The sequence below is a fragment of the Tachypleus tridentatus genome, chromosome 4 (genome assembly GCF_004210375.1).
Source record: "Tachypleus tridentatus isolate NWPU-2018 chromosome 4, ASM421037v1, whole genome shotgun sequence".
NCBI classification, from domain to species: domain Eukaryota; kingdom Metazoa; phylum Arthropoda; class Merostomata; order Xiphosura; family Limulidae; genus Tachypleus; species Tachypleus tridentatus.
Window position 1 is genome coordinate 51,354,007 of NC_134828.1, and position 19,972 is coordinate 51,373,978.

The 19,972-nt window shown below is 31.7% G+C and overlaps 1 pseudogene across 1 annotated transcript in view; it reads left to right on the forward strand.

Moving 5' to 3' along the window:
• LOC143249120 (death-associated protein kinase 1-like) overlaps window positions 1-19,972 on the forward strand; it is a 159,731-nt pseudogene that overhangs the window by 112,506 nt on the left and 27,253 nt on the right. The window contains exons 10-18 of the transcript XR_013027563.1: window positions 350-463; window positions 4,641-4,739; window positions 5,019-5,117; window positions 5,309-5,407; window positions 5,916-5,984; window positions 6,553-6,651; window positions 15,917-16,015; window positions 18,761-18,859; window positions 19,643-19,741. The product of XR_013027563.1 is annotated as a death-associated protein kinase 1-like (transcript). The remainder of the gene's footprint in view (window positions 1-349; window positions 464-4,640; window positions 4,740-5,018; window positions 5,118-5,308; window positions 5,408-5,915; window positions 5,985-6,552; window positions 6,652-15,916; window positions 16,016-18,760; window positions 18,860-19,642; window positions 19,742-19,972) is intronic.

Here is a 19,972-nt window from a genome sequence, read left to right on the forward strand (position 1 = left end):
AATATACTATTAGTTTTAGTTGCTTTTGATTATTTTTTATGCAATTCAGTAGCACAAATAGGCATAAAATCCAAATTTGAAGTTTTAAAATATTAACAGTAGGCCTATGATAGAAATAATGAATAATAAAAAGTGTATGTTTTAAGAGGTTATAAGTATTTTGTTTTTTTAACCATTATTTATATCTGAACTTGTATTAAAAAAAAAAAAGTGTTCACATACTGGGTGGATATAAGCATTCTGTTGCCGTCATATAGATTTTATTACACAATCATAATATTTTGTAAAGTTTGCCATCAATTATTTTAATGTATGTCATAAAGTTGTATTGGTTTTCTTAATTTTGCAGCAAGATGAAAATTTTGTAGTGGCAGCACTGTTTTCAGCCATTGAAGAAGGCAATTTAGCTGGTTTAGAAGAATTATTTGCTTTTTCCCATTTTGACCCTAATCAAGGCAACAGAGTAAGTAAAGCATTTAAAGGCTCTTCAGTTTGTGTAGTATATTTTCAGCATAGCTTATCCATGTTCAAGACTTTTGCTGTTTTACTTTTTACATATCTAACTTGGACTTTAAATCTTTTGTTTTGTCATTTACTTACTACTCCATGTGTAACTTTATATGAAACTCTCATCACTAACTATAAAAGCCTTACTCCTTTTGTCATTCTGGAAAGAAAGCTTTCACACTCTTTTTTTGGTAATGCTAAACAGTGTACATCATCACTTGGTAACAAAAGTATCACTTGATTGTTCTTAGGCCAGCTGTGGAGTTTATGTTGAATGCTCAGTATTATGTTGATTTGTTAGAAAGTATTTTATTCTTTATTTTTTTATAACTTTGGTAATAACTTGATCAAACTAATTTAATTCGGAAGGTTTATGGCATTGAATTGTAACAAAAAGTAAACCAAAATTTACCAAGTAGTGTTTCAGCTAACTTTTACTTCAGGTTTATGTATTAAATTAAACTACAAATAGGCCTACTATTACTAATGTCATAGTCAGTATTTAAGAAGTTGTTAGCAGTGAATCAATAAATATTCTTTTGGTATTTTAACACGTATATTATCTACTTGGCTTTATAACATTAAGAAAAACAGATGTTTATTGCTACCAATTTTTTTACAATTGAAAGAGTTGAAAATTTCTGTTGGAAGTTCCTGACCTAGGATACAGTGGAAAGGCTCAAGAGTGCTATTTAAACCTCTTTCAGGGTGAACAAATACTTTTGTTTAAGATAACACTTCATTTTTCTATAGAATTTTTAGTTATATGTGATGATTAAAGAATTACTTTGAGACTGATGAAATAAATGAAGAGTAGGTGAATTTTGAAGGTACAGACAAATTTATTTTAGTTAAATTGTATAATTGTTGTTAATCATTCAGCAGTGGTTTCCCATCATTTCTGATGGGCTTTTATATGTGTTAATAGATAAATACTTTTAATAATACACTTCACAAATCTTAAAATTAGTAACTTTACTAAATCAGCATTTGTCAGAACAAAAATGTTTTGGAAATTTATGCAGTTTCTAATTTTTCATGAAGGATAGACTTCTGATTCAACAGAAGTTTTTTAAATTGTGTAATAAATGTATGGAAGAAATTTATTTTTATTTTCTTTATCAAAATTGTAGTCACATTACTGCCCCTCATGATTTGTGAATTTTTCACTGTATTTTATGAGATAAAAGATTCCTACTTTTTGAGATATTAAATAATTTCAATAGATAGAGATATATTCCTTACTTTTAGCATAAAAAAGATGAACCTTGAGAATTGCTTAATACCTTTTAATATAGAAAAATAACTGAATTTTTAAAACTTGTCATGTGAAGCTTTTTTAATACAGAAAAAGTCGTAACTACTACAACATTTTTATTTGTATTAATAAGGAAGTCGCAAAATTAAAATATTTGATGTTAATAATTACATTAAATACAGTTGATCATCTAATCAGCTACCTTGTGAAAATGATTGATTTTAGTTGTGTAAATAACTAGGAGCAAAGCTTTATTTTATTTATCTAAATAAGGGCTACAGGTAATTACAACCAAGCATTGTATGGTCAGAATTACCCCAACAGATCACCAATTATTAAATTTTCAAATAATTACCATAATTATATGTATATATACAAACATAAATTAAATTAACTTTTCAGAATTTTAATTATTGTTTTTCTTTTGTATTTTGTAAAAACAAGTAAATTGCATGTAAACTTGAATGTTAAATTTAAATGAAGTATGAAAGCATCTTTTATAAATATGTATTAATGTATTATTTCTTTGCAACATTTAAGAAATAAGATCTTGAAATCCTTTTTAAGTTACAAAACACTTTTAAATTACTAGGTATTTGACAATAATTTAACTTCAGCAAATTCACTTTATTTTTAACCTAAAGTTTACATCTAGGTAGAAGAAAGCCATTAGAAGTAGCTAACCTTTATTATGGTTATGAGCACCATATATTTGGATAATATAAATTTGGAAATTTATATTTAACACTTGATTTGTAAATTTATACATAAATTTTGGAAATTCTAATTTACATGCGCTAGTGATTTTTAGAATATTTTTAGAGGGGAGATCCTTGATTCAGAGCTTATATATTTTGTTTTTTCTTATGAATAATCTAGACTGAATGCAGTTTTATAACATAGCTCCACTCCAGCTCATTAAATAATGAAATACATAATATAAATGACTATAAATATGCATATATACATGATTAACCATATCTAAAATCCGAGATTTAGTATAGTACATCAATTATGACATAGTACAAATAATGTTTGACAATTTGTTATTGATCATTTTTACTTTGTTTCAAATTTAATTTATTGTCAACAGTGATTCTCAGATATTTGATGTATGTAGTAGTTTCTCAATAACATTTTAAATTTTATTTCAAAATAACTTGTATTCATCTTTTTTCATTTGAAAATATTATTTAATTTTATCAAAATTAGTTGAGTCTTTTTTTGCAAACTTCCTTTCACCTATACTTAGTAATTTCCTTTTAACTATTAGTTGTAAACTCTTTAGTTAATTTATAAATTATCATTATCAGCAAAGAGTAATGTTAAGTGAACTATCACTTAGTAATCGTTAATGTATATAAATCCTTCATAAATAATGCAAACAAGATAGTAGGGATGGGAAGAATTAACATGCAACAATATATAAAACTTTTCAATCACAACTGAGTTTAAGTTATTCTATTTTAGTCTGTTAACATTCCACAGCATTGTGTCTGTACTATTATGTAGGGGTAATGCAAATGCCATCCATATTATCTTGTTTCTATTTTTCTAATGGACTGATATTAGTCATTGCTATATATACATTTTTTTTATTTGTTCTTGTTTTCATTTTTTTTGTTTTAATACAGTACTTTAATAGACATACAAAGGTTGTATTTATAACCAAGTTCTATGTACAATGAGGTTCCAACTGTAATATTTATTGTTTATCTATTGTGGATGATAATTACGGTTTTAATTTGTACCTAAACTTTTTAAAGGATCATCAAATGTCTTAAGAAAACTAACTTTAAGGGGTAATGATGACATCATTTATACTGGAATTATGATTTTGTTTTTAATTACTGCTTAATAATAGTTACAAAAGCAGATACTCCTTTGAAACAAATGTCATCTCAGTGAAATTGGTTCACACTATTGTTTTTGTTCTTGAATTATCATGTAATAAAAGAAGCAGAAGAAAGAACAAGAAATTCAAATGTTTTGTTATAATATTTACAGACATTCCCCGAACTTATCACTCGGCTATTACATGGATATTGTTATAAAAGGAAACATTGTGTAGTATTGTAAAGTTGTGATAATCTGTTGAGAAGATATTTAAAATACCATAACATTATGACGAATAATCTGAATCATCCCTACAGAGGCAGTGTTACTACTTATCTGATAAATAAGAAATAAAAGTTATGTGAAGGTCTGTCCTTGTAAAACCCCTCAAGATAAGTTACAAAACCAAAAATTAGTGAGTGATATACACTGTAATGTGAGTAATGTGTCTTTTAGTTAGTCTCCTATACCATAGAAACACAATTTTTATATTAATGTCATGTTGTACAGTTACAACACTTTTTACCAGAATTAGAAGATTCTAATAATTTCTCCTAAATATCTGACACTGCAATAACAGTACTAATTTATGGGAAAATCAAATTGATAAAAACTTGCAAAAGCACAAATTGTTAAAATAATGTATAATATTCTCCTTGAGTATAACAGTTCACAAGTTATTAAAATCTGTTGTGTTTTGTTTCATACAAGAATGTTGAATTATATAGTTTAGTTATCTGGCAGAGGTTTTTGAGCTCAGTTTAGTACAGTGTTTGTTTTTTTTTCCAATATTTATGTTGCTAAATTAACAAAATTTTAGTACTGTTGCTTTATGCACATGAACAAAAGTTTTGTTGGTAAGTGTAATTTCTTATGTGTGCTATAAAGAAGAGCAGATGTAGTAATATTCAAGAAGAAAAATTACAGTTAATTTTAAACAAAATTCTTCAGTTTTTATTGTAATGAGGTGGCAAAGGTACTTGCATCTTTTTAGTGTCATAGTTTCATTATTAGTTTTAAATAATAATATTTTTCTTAGCATGGGGAGACAGCAGTCCACATTGCAGCTGGTCTAGGACAACTGGAAATTGTTAAGTTTCTACATTCACATGGAGCTGATATTAGTTTGCTAGATTCAGTAAGTGATTATTTTTGTATCTTTAAATGTTCTATAAACAATAATTAACATACTAAAAATATTACTACAGGTTACACTTATGAAAAGTATGAGAAAAAGGCTTTTAAATATATTATTCATAAATTAAATTTTGAAAGGTATCAAGAATTATAATAGTTTGATAATTTATAAACTTTCTTTTAATATGATTATTACTTTATCAGTAAATGTAGGTAAGGATTCTATATTGGATTATCTCTAGATATTAATAGTTAAATGATGAACTTTTATTTTTCATAGCATGGTGATAGTGCCATCTATTGGGCTGCAAGACAAGGTCATTCAGAAGTCATCAAATACTTATTTGAACAAAGAGTTTCTGTTGATACACGGAATAAGGTTTGTGAGTTTATACGAAAGTCTATCTTATGATAACAAATTGAACTTTTCCATTTGAAATTAAAATATTAATTGAATGATATTTTATTCAACAAAAATGATTTACAACTGTACAACAGATCTAATTGAAGTTGCTGAAACAAGCATTTGTTAGTTTCCATTAATACTTAAGCTTTTGAAATCTTCTATAGGCAGGTGAAACGGCTCTACTTGTGGCAGCTAGATATGGACACAGTGATACATTAAAATTACTATGCAAGTTTGGTACCAACTGTGACATACCTGATGAGGTCAGCTCTAATCCTGACCTTCAGTTATTCTTTTTTTTTTCTTAATTTTAAAGCAAGCTTTGCTCTTCAAGCATCTAGTGATTTCTTCTGAATACAAACAATTTTTACTTAATATTTTATTGTGCCAAAAATTAGTAATAATTTTCTTATTGGTAACATTTTTCTCATGCAATTTCTTATTTGAAACCTAATTACTTTAATTTTACTTATTCATTCTATGTTAAACTTTTATCTATAGAATTATTATATACTAAACTCTCACTTTATTTATTGAGTTATTGCAATATCTCATTCAGTTTTACTTTGCATTATTTCAAATAAGCTGGAAGTAAGCATTTTAGTTCAGTTTCAGTTGAATTAGATTTTTTGTGTGATTTATTTTTCAACAGACAAATACACAGGCTAATATAAAGTCATTGATTTTTTTTTTTTAGCTCTTGTTTAGTTTAGAATGATGTGTGTTTTGAAAAATGGATAAACTGTGATCAATTACAGTGTGTTATTTCAGCATGGTGAGACTGCTCTGCATATTGCTGTGTGGCATGGTTTTCCCAAGATTGTCTTTGTTCTCTGTGAAGTAGGTGCTTCCCCTAATTTAAAAAACAAGGTCTGTAACAAAACGTATGGCATGTATTTGTTTAAGCACTGTTGAAATAATCATGATCATTTTGAAAAAATGCCTTTTTTCATTTATTTCTTATTTAATATTGTATTATTGAATTCCTCATTAAAAAGAAATTTATAAATGTCATCTGGATGTGTTTTTTTGTTGGTAGTTCTAGTAAAATGTATTGCCATACAATGTTTTTATATTCATTGTACTATACAGAAACCTTGCTACAAAAGAACTTATGTTTTTTTCTCACTTAAGGAAATGTATTCTTTTTTCTTAAGTTCGCAAAAGCTTTGCAACATTACTGTTGCTTTTTTTTTCTTATCTATAAATATTTAATTTATTTTTATATAAAAAAGACATTGCAATACATTAGAATTTTAAATAATGTAACCACACATGTAGAATGTTATTTGACTCTGATTCATTATTTATGTTTGTAAGTTTTATCTGTCTAGCTGTGTTTTTTCTGACAGTTTTTTAATGTACACTCAATATATATTCTTGTTTATATAATCTAATTATATTCTAGGAAGAAGAAACCCCTCTTCACTGTGCTTCAGCTCGAGGTCATGCAGAGAGCGTGCGTTGCTTATTGGAAGCAGGAGCTGATTTGAATTTGCTTGATAAGGTACATTGTTATATAATGTCATAGAGAATGTACAAAACCATGCATTATTTTAGAACTTGTGGCTCTTTTATGTATTCTTCTTCTATAACTGATGTCATAACAGGTTTATAGTTGTATACATTGTAGCATTTGCAGAACTTGCAATATTGTTTATATCAGTTGTGGGAAAAGTTTTGGAAAGTGTTGTTTAAAGATGCTTTTCAAAGTCATTTAATAAAGTTTAGAATTTTGTCAGATAGTCAATATGGTTTCACTAAGTTAAAATAGTGCATTACAAATCTTTTAACATTTTTTTAAAAGGTTACTGCATATGTAAATGAGGGATAAGGGTGTAGATTTGGTATATTGGATTTTCACAAAGTATTTGACAAGGTGTCACATAAAAGGCTTGTGAGAAAAAGTTATCTCTAAAGGAGTGAAGAATAAGTTAGTAAATTGGATGGAAGAAAAAAACAGAGGGCTATTATAAATGGAGCTCAGTCAAACTTGATTAATGTTAGAAATGGGATATCTCAGGGCTCAGTCTCAGTACTTGTATTCTTTTTGATTTACATCAATGACACAAGTGAAAGAATAGGTAATGAATTACTTAAACTTGCAGATGATATTAAAGTCTTGTGTGTTGTTAGCTGTGAAAAGGATGCTGCTGATTTACAAATGAATTTACATCATTTAGTGAATTGGGCAGATGGATTTTAATTATGATAAATGCAAGCTATTGCATATTGCTATGGAGGTTATCATAATTTTAATTACAAGTATAACTTGGATGGGAATAATCATTACAGTGTGATAAAAGAAAGGTATCTTGGAGTCAAGCAGTTTTTGAAGCCATCCATGCAGGGTGCTGTTGCTAGTGGTAAGGTTTTATCTACTGAAATATTGAATACAAGTCTAAAGACATCATATTTTCTTTATACAGATCACTGGCTCGGCTACATTTGGAATATTATGTTCAGTTTTGGGTTCCTTACCTTAAGAAAGACATTGAATTGTTGGAAAGGGTTTAGAGAAGGGTTACTAGAATGGTGTCTGGATAAAAGAGTTGTCATATGAGAATAGACTGAAATATCTTAGTTTGTTTTCTCTTGAAAAAAGAATTAGAAAGTATCCGATTTGAAGTGCTTAAGATTGTAAAGGGAATAGATAATGTTGATACATAATTTTTTTTTTCATATTTAACAGTGAGAATAGCAGGACTAGGGGATACAAATACATATTTTGGCAGGGTATGAATCATCTTCAGTTTAGATCAGTGGTTCTCAACCTTTTATGACTTGTGGCACACTATGACAATCTTAAAATTTTTTCGGCACACCTGGAAAGCCTTAACGATTGTTTTAGGTATACATTATACGGCAAACATTAAAAGCCTTAGAACAAAAATCACTGACAGAACAAGTGATATTAATGTCATTGTGCATCACGTTTAAATACACGTAATGCAGAAGAGTTAACTTAAAAAGCTTTAGAATGAAAATCACAGTCAAAGCAAGCGATAGTATTGTCATCTGCACATTGACAATACTATTGCTTGCTTTGGCCATGAGTGTCATTCTAAGGCTATTTAACGATTTTGTGGTATAGCAGAAAAATAAAAACCTTTTATTTTTACACATGTTTCCAATGTGACACTTATGCCTGCTTCCGAGAGCAAATCAAATTGAAGCGAGGCTCAAATGTAGACAAACAAGCTCGCATTTCATCATCGACTATAAGAAGCCTCTCTCTCTTTCTGGCTTTAATTTCAGTCAATTTTAAAAGTCCAATTTCGCAAAACTGCAAAGATGCAAATGAAAGCAGAACTTCAACTGTTTTTGAACTGATTGTAGGATATGAATTTTTAATGAAGATCCAAAACTCATCCAAGCTCTTTTTTGGAAACTATGACTGATAAAATTTGTCATTTCATAAATCAATGAACTGTTTTTGCTCCTCAGTTGTAAGATTTGTTGTCTCATTGATTCTGAATAGATAGGTCACCCAGTTATATTCATCGACAGTAAGTGACTGGAAGTAATGTTTTTAGTGCAGACTGCAGGTTTCTTAATGTGTTCAAAATTTGAGGGACAATTTTCTTCTTTGACGGACATTCGTCAACAGAAGGAAAACAATTGAGGACTTCTTTTGAGATCTTATTCTTCCACAACATCACCTTTTCATCGAAGGCCTTCAGTTTGGACATTGCAGTAATAATGTTTTCAGATAGTCGTTGGAGACTTAAGTTCACAGAATTTAATTTGTCAAACAAGTTGGAGAGAAATTGAACCTTCAGCCACCAGATCTCATTGTGAAAAGAAAATTCAAAATATGCTTCCTCAACCTCTAAGAAAGAAATTATTTCAATTTTTAGTTTGATGCTTCAACACCTTTCCTTTTCAAAAGCCATTGAACTTCAGTGTGAAACAGTAGCTTTTTGTAGTCTGAATCCATCACCTCGCAGAGAAGAGAGAAAAGTCAAGATTGAAGTGGCCGAGACTTGATGAAATTCACCACATGAATAACTTGATTCATAACAGACTGCAAATCTTTCAGCAAAGATTTGGAGGCTAGCACCTCTGTGAATCATGCAGTGAACAATCCTAATGTTTGGATTTTGTTGGTACACCATAGTGACGAATCCCTTCCTTTTTCCTTGCATTGAAGGACGGCTATCGGTGCAAATGCTGACACAGTTATTCCAATGTAATTTAAAGAGCAAAATGTTTACATTTACCAACTCGAAAATGTCTTAGCCTTTTGCTGTACTTTTTACATTTTTGCAAAATAAGTATTCGTTTACAATTTTTCCATCTTTTATGAATCAAGCAAAAGCCAGAACTTGAGCTTTTCCACTAACGTCAGTAGATTCATCAACTTGAAGAGACCATAGCAGAGACAATTCATCTTCAGGCACTTTGAAGTGTTTGCAAACTTGATCCTTCAAATCCAATGACAAGTCTACAATTCTGTGCAAAATTGTGTCATTGGACAGTGAAACTTGCTTAACCTTTTTGGCGGCATCTGTTCCAAGCATAGTTTCAACGATGATTGCTAACGCTGGCGCAATGACTGATTCAGCCTCTGTATGCATTTTCTTACATTTTGCCAACAATTGAACAACCTTATAACTTGCAATCAGCCCTTTTTCGGGCAGCTTCACGTAGTTCACAAGCTTCCTTGATTGTTCATGTTGTTGAGCCACGAGATTCTCGATGTATTCTTTTGGTTTATCCTTCACAGCTGAATGTTTTTTTTCCAAGTGTCTCTTCAGTTTGCTAGGAACAAGCAGCCTCATTCGATAAAGCTGCATTGCAGAGTAGGCAGAATGGTAATTGAGAATGTTCCAATTCAAAAGCAGTAAAACCATATTCGATGTATTCTCCCACCCAAAGATGCAAAATGATCATTTGTTCATGTTTTCAGTCACTGGAATACTCTTCCAACAACAAAGACCTGCCCAATCAACTAAGGCAGGATTCATGGAGGTTGACAAGCCTTCCTCGAATAAAGGACAATAAAGAAAAAATGTGGTTGTAAACAGAAGAGCTCTCCACCCAATTTGCCTACACATAAATAAAAATGGCCAGCTTGATGCAATGGAACTGTCAAGGTGTATGTTCTAATCTAGATAACATTGAAGCACTGATTGCTTCCTACCATCCTCTATGTCTTTCCATACAAGAAATACATCTGACACCTGCCAATACAGGGACCTTTTTGGCAGTTTTCTTTATACAGAAAGGACAGGCTGTGTGATGAATGAGTGCATGGAAGGGTGGCACTTTTGGATGATTAGCATGTGCCCACCTTGTCTTTGACACTCGACATATCCTTGGAGGCCATAGCCATCCGTGTTTCCTTGGGTTGTACAATCGCTGTTTGTTTTCTCTATCTGTTGCCTGGAGAGACCTATAATCAATCAGACCTTGATGCTCTCATTGAACAGTTGCCATCTCCCTTTTTAAATCTTGGGGGACTTTAATGGGCTTCATCCTTGCTGGGGAAGTGCTGATATTGATGGGAGGGGTTGCTCTGTAGAGCGTATGCTTTCTGATCACAACCTTTCTCTTTTCAGTAGTGATTCTTATACTCATTTTCATGCACCTAGTTTGTCCTTCACTGGTATTAATCTCTCGGTTTGCTTCTCTTCACTATTCTCCTCCTTTTCATGGAGGGTTGACAATAATGGTGATCATTTTCCTATAATTTTGAGAGATACTGGCTGTAGTTGATGCCACTTAACCCACGTGCTCCATTGGCAGTTGGATCAAGCAAATTGGCTGTCTTTCATTGTTCTTGCAGAACTTGATTCTGCCATCAATAGATGACTGTAGCAGCAGTAACTTACTGTATTATACAGGCAGCTGTTCAATGTATTCCTTAAACCTTGATGTATTTTCCACAATATCTTCATCTGTATTGGAATCTTGCCTGCCACGTGGCACGGAAGGCGTGGGATACTTTTCGTATGTATCGCTTTCCAGCAGGCTCTTACACATGCTTGTTTGTAAGACATCAAAGCCAGAAGGATTCTTGGATTAAATTCACAACTAGCATATTTTTTATCACCAATTCCAAAGTCATATGGGACAAGATTTGAAAGGTCAATGGGCAATATAAGTCTGTCTCCCTCTCGATCTTACTTTCTGATGTCCAGGAAATAGCTGATATTCTAGGTGAAAGCTTTTGCCAGGTATCTAGCGCTTCTGCTTCATCCTCCACCTTCTTAGCCATCAAGGCTCCTTTCCTTTCGAGCTGATTGTTTCTATGACTATAATCATCCCTTTACACTGGTGGAACTCAAACTGGCCCTTTGTTAGTCTGGCAGCACATTGGTTGGACCTGATGATGTACACCATGAAATGTTGTGCCATCTATCTCCTGCTTTTCTTGCTATTATTCTGATTTGTTTTTTACCAGATCTGTTAGGAGAATATTTTTCATGATGCCTGGCACCAGACTATTGTTCTACCTTTCTCTCAGCCTGGGAAGGATCCCAAGATTCCTTCAAACTACTGTCCAGTTGCTTTGATGAGCTGTCTGTGTAAAACCTTAGAGAGGATGGTTAATGCTTGTCTTATTTGGTTCTTCATATCAAACAACCTCCTATCGCCCAACCAGTGGACAACCTGATTCAACTTGAAACATCAATTAGAGAAGCCTTTCTCAAAGGACAACATCTTGTATCAATATTCTTTGACATTGAGAAGACTAATGATACAACATGGAGGTATGGCATTTTGCGAGACCTCCATTTTATGTGGGTTATGTGGCTATTTGCCCACTTTTATTAAAACTTTTTAATGGACAGGAGATTCCGAGTTCGTGTGTGTTCGACACTTTCACGTTCTTTTCCACAGGAACTTGGAGTCCCTCAGGGCTGTGTTCTGAGTGTCACACTTTTCAGTATAAAACATTAATGCCATCATTGAACAACTCCCTCTCACTGTTGCAAACAGGCTCTGTCAGTCTTTCACATGTCAGTTGTCGAACATGAGGTATATTGAGCGGCAGCTACAGACTGCCTGCCCTCAATCGTTTACTGAAGTGGACCACAGCAAATGGCTTTAACTTCTCTTTCTCTAAAACAGTTTGCATGCACTTTTGTCACCAACGAGGGATTCACCTTGATCCTGAACTCTATCGGTGAAATTGTGCTGTCTGTGGTCCCTGAGACAAAGTTCTTAGGGCTTATCTTTGACCGTAAGCTAACCTTTATACCAAAGATCAAGCAGCTATGAGTCAAATGTACAAGAGCACTGAACATCATCTGTGTTTTCTCTTCCACCACTTGGAGAGTGGATCAATGTTCTATGCTAAAGATATATCATGCTTTTATTTGATTGAAACTAGAGCCAGGACCTCACCTTAAAGATGCTGGACCCTATTCATCATCAGGGACTTCAACTTTGCATCAAGGCTTTCTGCACTTCCCCAGTTCAGAACTTAACACAGAGTCTCATAAACCTCCTGTCCATCTCTGCTGTTTGCGACTGTCTTTACTATATGCTTAGAAACTTCATTCCTTACTGAAGCATCCCACCTGAGGTTTTGTTTTACTTTCTCAGTGGACTGTCCTTTTTCAAAACAGATGATCTGCCATTGTTTCTTTTGGCCTTTGTATCCAGACACTGTTGGATGAATAAGGTCTGTCCTTGGATAACATTGCTGTAGCCACTTATCAGCCCATTCCACCATAGCTTATTACAGTCCCCAAATGTGACCTATCTTTAAGTCATCTGAGAAAAGCAGACACTCCTGATTGGAAATACTGTCTGGTATTTGCTGAACATCTTTTGAATCATCTTTCCCTTCCTATTCATACAAACGGTTTGAAACAAGGTGACTGTGTGAGCTCTGCCATGGTTTGTTGTGGTTCGGTGGTTGTGCACAGAATCCTCTCTACAGCTTCTGTGTTCACTGCTGAACTGTATATCATTTCTCTTGCCCTGGATCACATAGAAGCTAAGCAGGACTCAAATTGCACTATTTATACTGACTCACTTAGTTCTGTACTGGTCCTGGAATCGCTTCACGTTAGTTCTCACCTTGTTCTTGTCGATATTCTAAACTGATTGGCCCATTTCTCTTTAACATCTAATTCTATTCCGTTTTTCTGGATACCAAGCCACTTTGGTATTTGTGGGAACGAGCTCGCTGACACTGCAACTAAACCTGTCTGCTCTGGCACCATCGCTGCTGTGTCTGTTACATACGTGGACTATGGTCCTGTATTCAAGGCTTGGCTCCATGCCAGTTGGCATTTGACTTGGTGTGAGCAATGTAAAAACAAGCTTTTCCAAATAAAACCCTCTATTGGACTTTGTTCGTCTTGCTTTCATTACATTTGGAAAGAGGAAGTTCTTCTAACTAGACTATGCATTAGTCGCAGTTTTCTTTCACCTGGGACTGATGCACCAATGGGTTGTTTGTGTAACACTCGGATCACTATGAGCCACATTTAACTTTCTTGCAGTCCTTATGACTCTCAACGACAGCACCATTTTAAACATGTTCTGTCCCAAGATTAAAGTTTGGTGTTATTGGTGATGGTGACACTGTTCACCTTAGAAATGTTTTTAGTTTTTTAAATGCCAATAATCTTTTTAATGTCATTTAAGTTTTTTTAATTTATACATTAGACCTTTTTTTAGTGTGATTCCCTTTTAAGAGTCTCAATCTATTTAGTTCAATATTAAATTGGAAAATGGCCATGGCATTAAATAACTCGACACCAGGACTGAAAAGGCCAACTTCAGGTGACTAACGCTGCTGTTTGAACTACCTGTTAGTTGTCCTGGTGAGTTGTTATTACAGTTTTGCTGCATGTCTTTTAACACTTTTACTTTACTTTTTGATACTGGCCATAATGACACATAACCCAGAACCAGGACTGGAAAGGCCAACTTCAGGTGACTGAAGGTGGTTCTTGTAGTTACCTGTTAGTCTTCCTGGTGGGTTATGATCATTACCATTATGCTATAGAAAGTCCTTTACAACTTTGTAGACTGGATGTCAACATTGGTTTCATGCCATTTATGTTTATAATTGCTGTTTTGTTTTTACTTTCATTTCCTTTTATGAATTTTACTACATTTACTTTACCTTTACCTTTTTACCAGACATTTGGCAAATTATTATTACAATTTTGTTACATGTCTTTTCAAACTTTCATTACTTTACCTTTTGATAATGGCTGTTATGACACATAACCTGGAATCAGGACTGGAAAGGCCAACTTCAGGTGACTGACAGTGGTTCTTGCACTTACCTGTTAGTCTTCCTGGTAAGTTATGATCATTACCATTATGCTATAGAAAGTCCTTTACAACTTTGTAGACTGGATGTCAACATTGGTTTCATGCCATTTATGTTTATAATTGCTGTTTTGTTTTTACTTTCATTTCCTTTTATGAATTTTACTACATTTACTTTACTTTTACCTTTTTACCAGACATTTGGCAAATTATTATTACAATTTTGTTACATGTCTTTTCAAACTTTCATTACTTTACCTTTTGATAATGGCTGTTATGACACATAACCTGGAATCAGGACTGGAAAGGCCAACTTCAGGTGACTGACGGTGGTTCTTGTACTTACCTGTTAGTCTTCCTGGTAAGTTATGATCATTACCATTATGCTACAGAAAGTCTTTTACAACTTCTCTTACTCTGGTTTCTCTCTCAACATTCTAGATTAGATGTCAACATTGGTTTTATGCTTTTTCTGTTTTTCAATGCTGTTTTATTTTACCTTCATTTCTTTTTATGTATTTTACTACATTTAATTTAGTTTTACCTCTTTACCGGACGTTTGGCACAGATAGCCTAGCTGCTTTGTGCCATAAAACACTAGATCAACCAACCAACCTTTTAAGAATCAAAGTACATCTAGTTCGACTTGATATTAGAAAATGGCTGTAATGTCAAATAACTTGAAATCAAGATTGGAAAGACCAACTTCAGGTGACTGACGCTGATGTTTGAATTTACCCGTTAGTCATCTTTGCAAGTTATGATAATTACAGTTATGCTACAGAAAGTTCTTTACAACTTGTATTACTATAGATTAGATGAAAAAGTTGGATTTAATGCTATTTGTTTTTAATTCAAAAATTAAACTTTGGGTTATTTTACCTTAATTTCCTTTTATGAATTTTAATAATTTTAACTTTTTTTTTTTTTTATTGGATGTTTGGCATGGATAACCTAGTTGTTTTGCACCATAAAAGAGAAACCAACCAACCAACCAACAAATATTTTTCATAAGATGTGTACCTAATGAAAAGAGGTGAAAAAAGAATGTCTTTTTTTTTTCTGAAAAAGAAAGATGAAAGTAATATCAACATAAAGCATGCATAACATTCTATGTATAAATCAAATCCACCAGCATAGCCTGTGATCACATTGCAAAATGGTAAATAAAATCTGTTTGTGACGTGTTACTGTCATTTAATTACAAGTTTAACATATCAGTATTTAAGTATCCCTGTTTATAACTGTATCTCCTAGTAACAAATAAGCTCTATTATAAATGATTAATACCAGCATTCATACTTTTACCTAATTTTATTAACATGATAATTGTACAGTCTTCTCAGTATGAAAAAAATCTACATTTTGATTTCTATTACATATTATAAGAATGTGAAAACTTGTATTTTTTTTTATTTTAAAACAATTTATTTTTGTAAACACTTCAGTAGTTATTTTGTGGAAAACAGACTATAATTAAAAAAAATTGATTTTACTGCAAAATAAATATGAATCATTTCTTGTAGAATGGTTGCACTCCACTCCATCTAGCTATAAGAAGACATCATATAGGTGTGGCCATGTTATTATTGCAGGCAGGCTGTCAAGTAGATATTGTGGATCATGTGAGTCTTTCTGTTTTCTCTACTATTTATGGTTGTTAAAGAGGAAGATGTATGTGTGTAGAGAAAAGTAGAGTTTGTAGCAATATATATATATATATATATATATATGTACAAAACAAAAAAAAGGACATTTAGACGTCTGTTATGGGTATTTACACTTTAATCAAAATAAAGTACAGAACAACATTATGACCTTATTAGATTATCTTCAGGTTAATAAAAATAATTTATCAATTTACGACTGTAGAACATCAATGTAAAGGACCTCAATTTTTACAAGTCTTTACAGTCTCAGTAATGTTCATAATGGGACTTTATGATAAACCTTAATTGTGGGTGTTCTGTTGGTCTCCTTACTTTCAAGAGTTTGTTATAATATATTTATTTTATGCTTTGAAATATTAGTTTACTAGAAGATGAATTTTTGCTTAAAGAGTTAGATTCCTGAGGGAGTGTATCATAATTTATATATACTTGTCAGCAGTTACATTGCTATCAGTTTTATATACTGATCATTAAGATCATTGGCTGAGATGGAGTCCCAGCATTATACTTATCTTCCACCATGCCTCATTGTAGATGTTGTACATAGACTGTGCTGCTGTTTGTCCCTCTACTATGGAACAAACTGTCATTGACTGCTTTTAACAATTCAGACTTTAATTCATCTATAAAGAGCACAAAGCTCCAGCTTTTCACATTCTACTATTTCTGGTCTGATGCCTGTTTCAACCTTTTACTTTGGTTACCTCTTCTAAGTAACAGCTTTTGAGTAGCTCCATGTCTGTTGTGACTACTTCATGCTAATAAATGTTACTTTTCTTAACGTTTTGTTCATATGTGTATTTAAAATCACTGGCATAAACTGTATTTGACCATTCTCTTTATCCTCTTTTTTTTTTTTATAATGAGCATCGTGTGATGTACATAATATCACTTGTAGTGTCAGTTTTATGTATACTTTTGCGTACCAAAACATGGAATCTTCTCTCAATTTTTTATTTTCACCAACCAAAACATTGTTTTCCTCATGCTTGTTATATGGTATTTCAGTTGTGGGAACCATGATTGAATTCAACCACTGTGGATATTATGACTTTTATGCTGTTGTAGATTTCATACTGATGTGGCACTTTGTGATTTGCACATGACAAAGTTCTGACAATGTTTTCACTAATCAAAGACCTTTTGCTATAATTAAAATATATTACAAACATATTAAATGTAATAGTCTCCAAAATTGTTTTCAGTCTTATAACTAATGTTACACATGAGATTGAGATATTACAGATGTAAGAAATCAATCATCATTTGTGTAATTTTACCTATGTATGTTTTCCCTAAGAAAATTAATGAATTTCAATTTCTTCCTTTTTAAAAGAGCCAGCTTGTAAATGATTGGCCAGTAACTTACCATTGAGAAAACTGACTGAATAAGTATTGTCTAAAAATTTCGCGAAATGACCAGTTTTGTAAACTAATCTCTAATTTCTGTCATTGGAAGATGAATTCAAGTAGCTAAAGTTGCAAATTTCAATATTCATTAATTATGTTAGCAATGAATAATGAGAATATTTAGTGGCCTAAAATGGCTCAGAATGAGAGAGAGAGAGAGAACAAAGTCCTTTCTGGACCAGCCAAACATTTAATTTACTATTACCGTGTTTCTCCGATAATAAGACCTACCCATAAAATAAGACCTAGTGTGATTTTTGGGGATAGTTTTAATATAAGCCCTACCCTTAAAATAAGCCCTAGTTAAGAGTGGCAGGAAGAGGAAAGAAATAATAAAAAAAATAATTTATTAATTAGTTTAATAGTTAGTTAATTAGTTTAAGTATTAATCAGTTAGTTTAATAGTTTAATAATAGTTTATTTTAAATGGTTAGTTTTATAGTTTTACTCTGTAACTTCATTTATTCTAATATATCAAAATAAGACATCCCCTGAAAATAAGCCCTAGTGTCATATTTTGGAGTGAAAATTATTATAAGCCCTGTCTTATTTTCGGAGAAACACGGTATTATCCCTCTTAAAACAAAAAAAAATATCAAATTGATAACAAGTAATAAATTATTCCATCTTCATTTGTTCATTCATTAAATCAATCAAATAACCTTAATTATTTGGTAAAACATTTATTTGCAATATAAGAGTAGACACCAAAACTAAAAATTACAATTAGAAAACTTTTACTTTGAAAAGATTATTGGTTATCAGTTGCAAGTATTAAAACTCAAAGCCATTGGATATTTGAAAAACATCTTATAATGCAGAAATAAATTTTTTTAAGTCTTGCAAAATTGTAATTGGTGTTTTCATTCATCCTTGTAGTTGTATGTTCTAAACTAGTTCAGTGTATTTGTAAACATTTATAGATATTATCAGTAAAGCCATTCTTAAGATTTTTGTTTACACAATTTTCCAAGTTTTTTCAAATAAGTACACATTTCTTTATTCATTCATTTGTTTTAATTATTTAAGAGCTTTTAAATTTGAAAAAGGGCTAAGAAAATGTCAAAATGACCTTAATATTTTCCTTAATAACTGTAAATAACCTAGTATTAATTAATGAATATTTTGTGAATTCAATTAAGCAGTTGGTACAGACTTTAGTGATTTTTGTGTTAGGTAAATTTGTTAATGTTGTGAGCATGTTTAATATGCTCTTATAATGTTATCACTTTCATGTAGATAGCATTTACTGTATAATGTAATAAAGAATATTTTGTTAAATGTGGGTAGAATGGTGAAGCCCCAATCCACATTGTAGCCAGAGAAGGCCTGTTATCATTAGCTCAGAATTTGTGTGCTTTTGGATGTCAAGTTGACATACCTAACCAGGTGAGAACAATCTGTCACAAACTTCATTTATCAATGAAGTGTATTTTAGGTGTACTTACGTATGTTGTTTTTACGAAAAAGATATGAATTACAGATTCACTTATTTTCAAAAGTGTAAAGCTAAATGTATAATTTGTCTTTAAAGGATCTTTGAGTTGTTACTTTCTGTTGGGTAAATTTATTAATGTTGTGAGCATTATAGGATATTTTCCCTTTAGTTGTAGGAAGAATTTGCATAACGTAATAAGAAGTACACCAATTTGGACAATGTTTTCATCACTAATTTTTGTTGAAAAAAGTATGTAATGGTTTTGTATTTTCTCTTTGTGATTCCAGAAGAATCAAGTTTAACATTGGGCTGAGATATACTTATTTACTGACAAGGCTTTTATAAAGAGATAAAGATTGTATACTAGGACAAAGCTTTAAGTGTTTGAATTGCTATTTATACATATATTATGTACATTTATAACTTTTATTAATTAAAACTGTAAACTTAATAATTTATCACAACAAAAAGACTTTGCTCTCAGTATGGTTTATTTTAGAGTATAAATAACATAAAATAAAGCCTTAAAATCACTAACTTGATAGATTAGTATAGCCCAAGGTGTTAATTATGTGTGTTTATTCTTTGTTGACAATTCATATTCAGATGGTGAAGGGCTAATGTGGTTTGAGTGTTATTTTAATTGCTACCGTAATTTTAACATGGATTATAACTTTTTGTGATTAAATATAAGTAGTTTAGTTATTAAATGTAATTTGTTCTTATTTTTGCAGTCTGGACTTTGTCCCTTGCATCTAGCTGCCAAAAGTGGACATACAGAAGTTGTCAGATGTTTATGTCTTGCTGGCTGTAATGTAGACCAGAAGAATAAGGTAGTAGCATATTTATAGATATTCCTGCTAAGCCCGTATATTAGCTAATAAGACATAATCTCATAAAGCTCTGTAATTCCCTGTCTTACAGCTGTTTATACAGATAATGTTTAAATAGGAATTGAGTAATTACTTTTGTGTGTGTGTATAAACAGTATATCATAATTTTTTTTGGAATAATACAAACATTTAAGTAGTTATGCTTTTTTTAATGTTAAACTGTATGCTTTG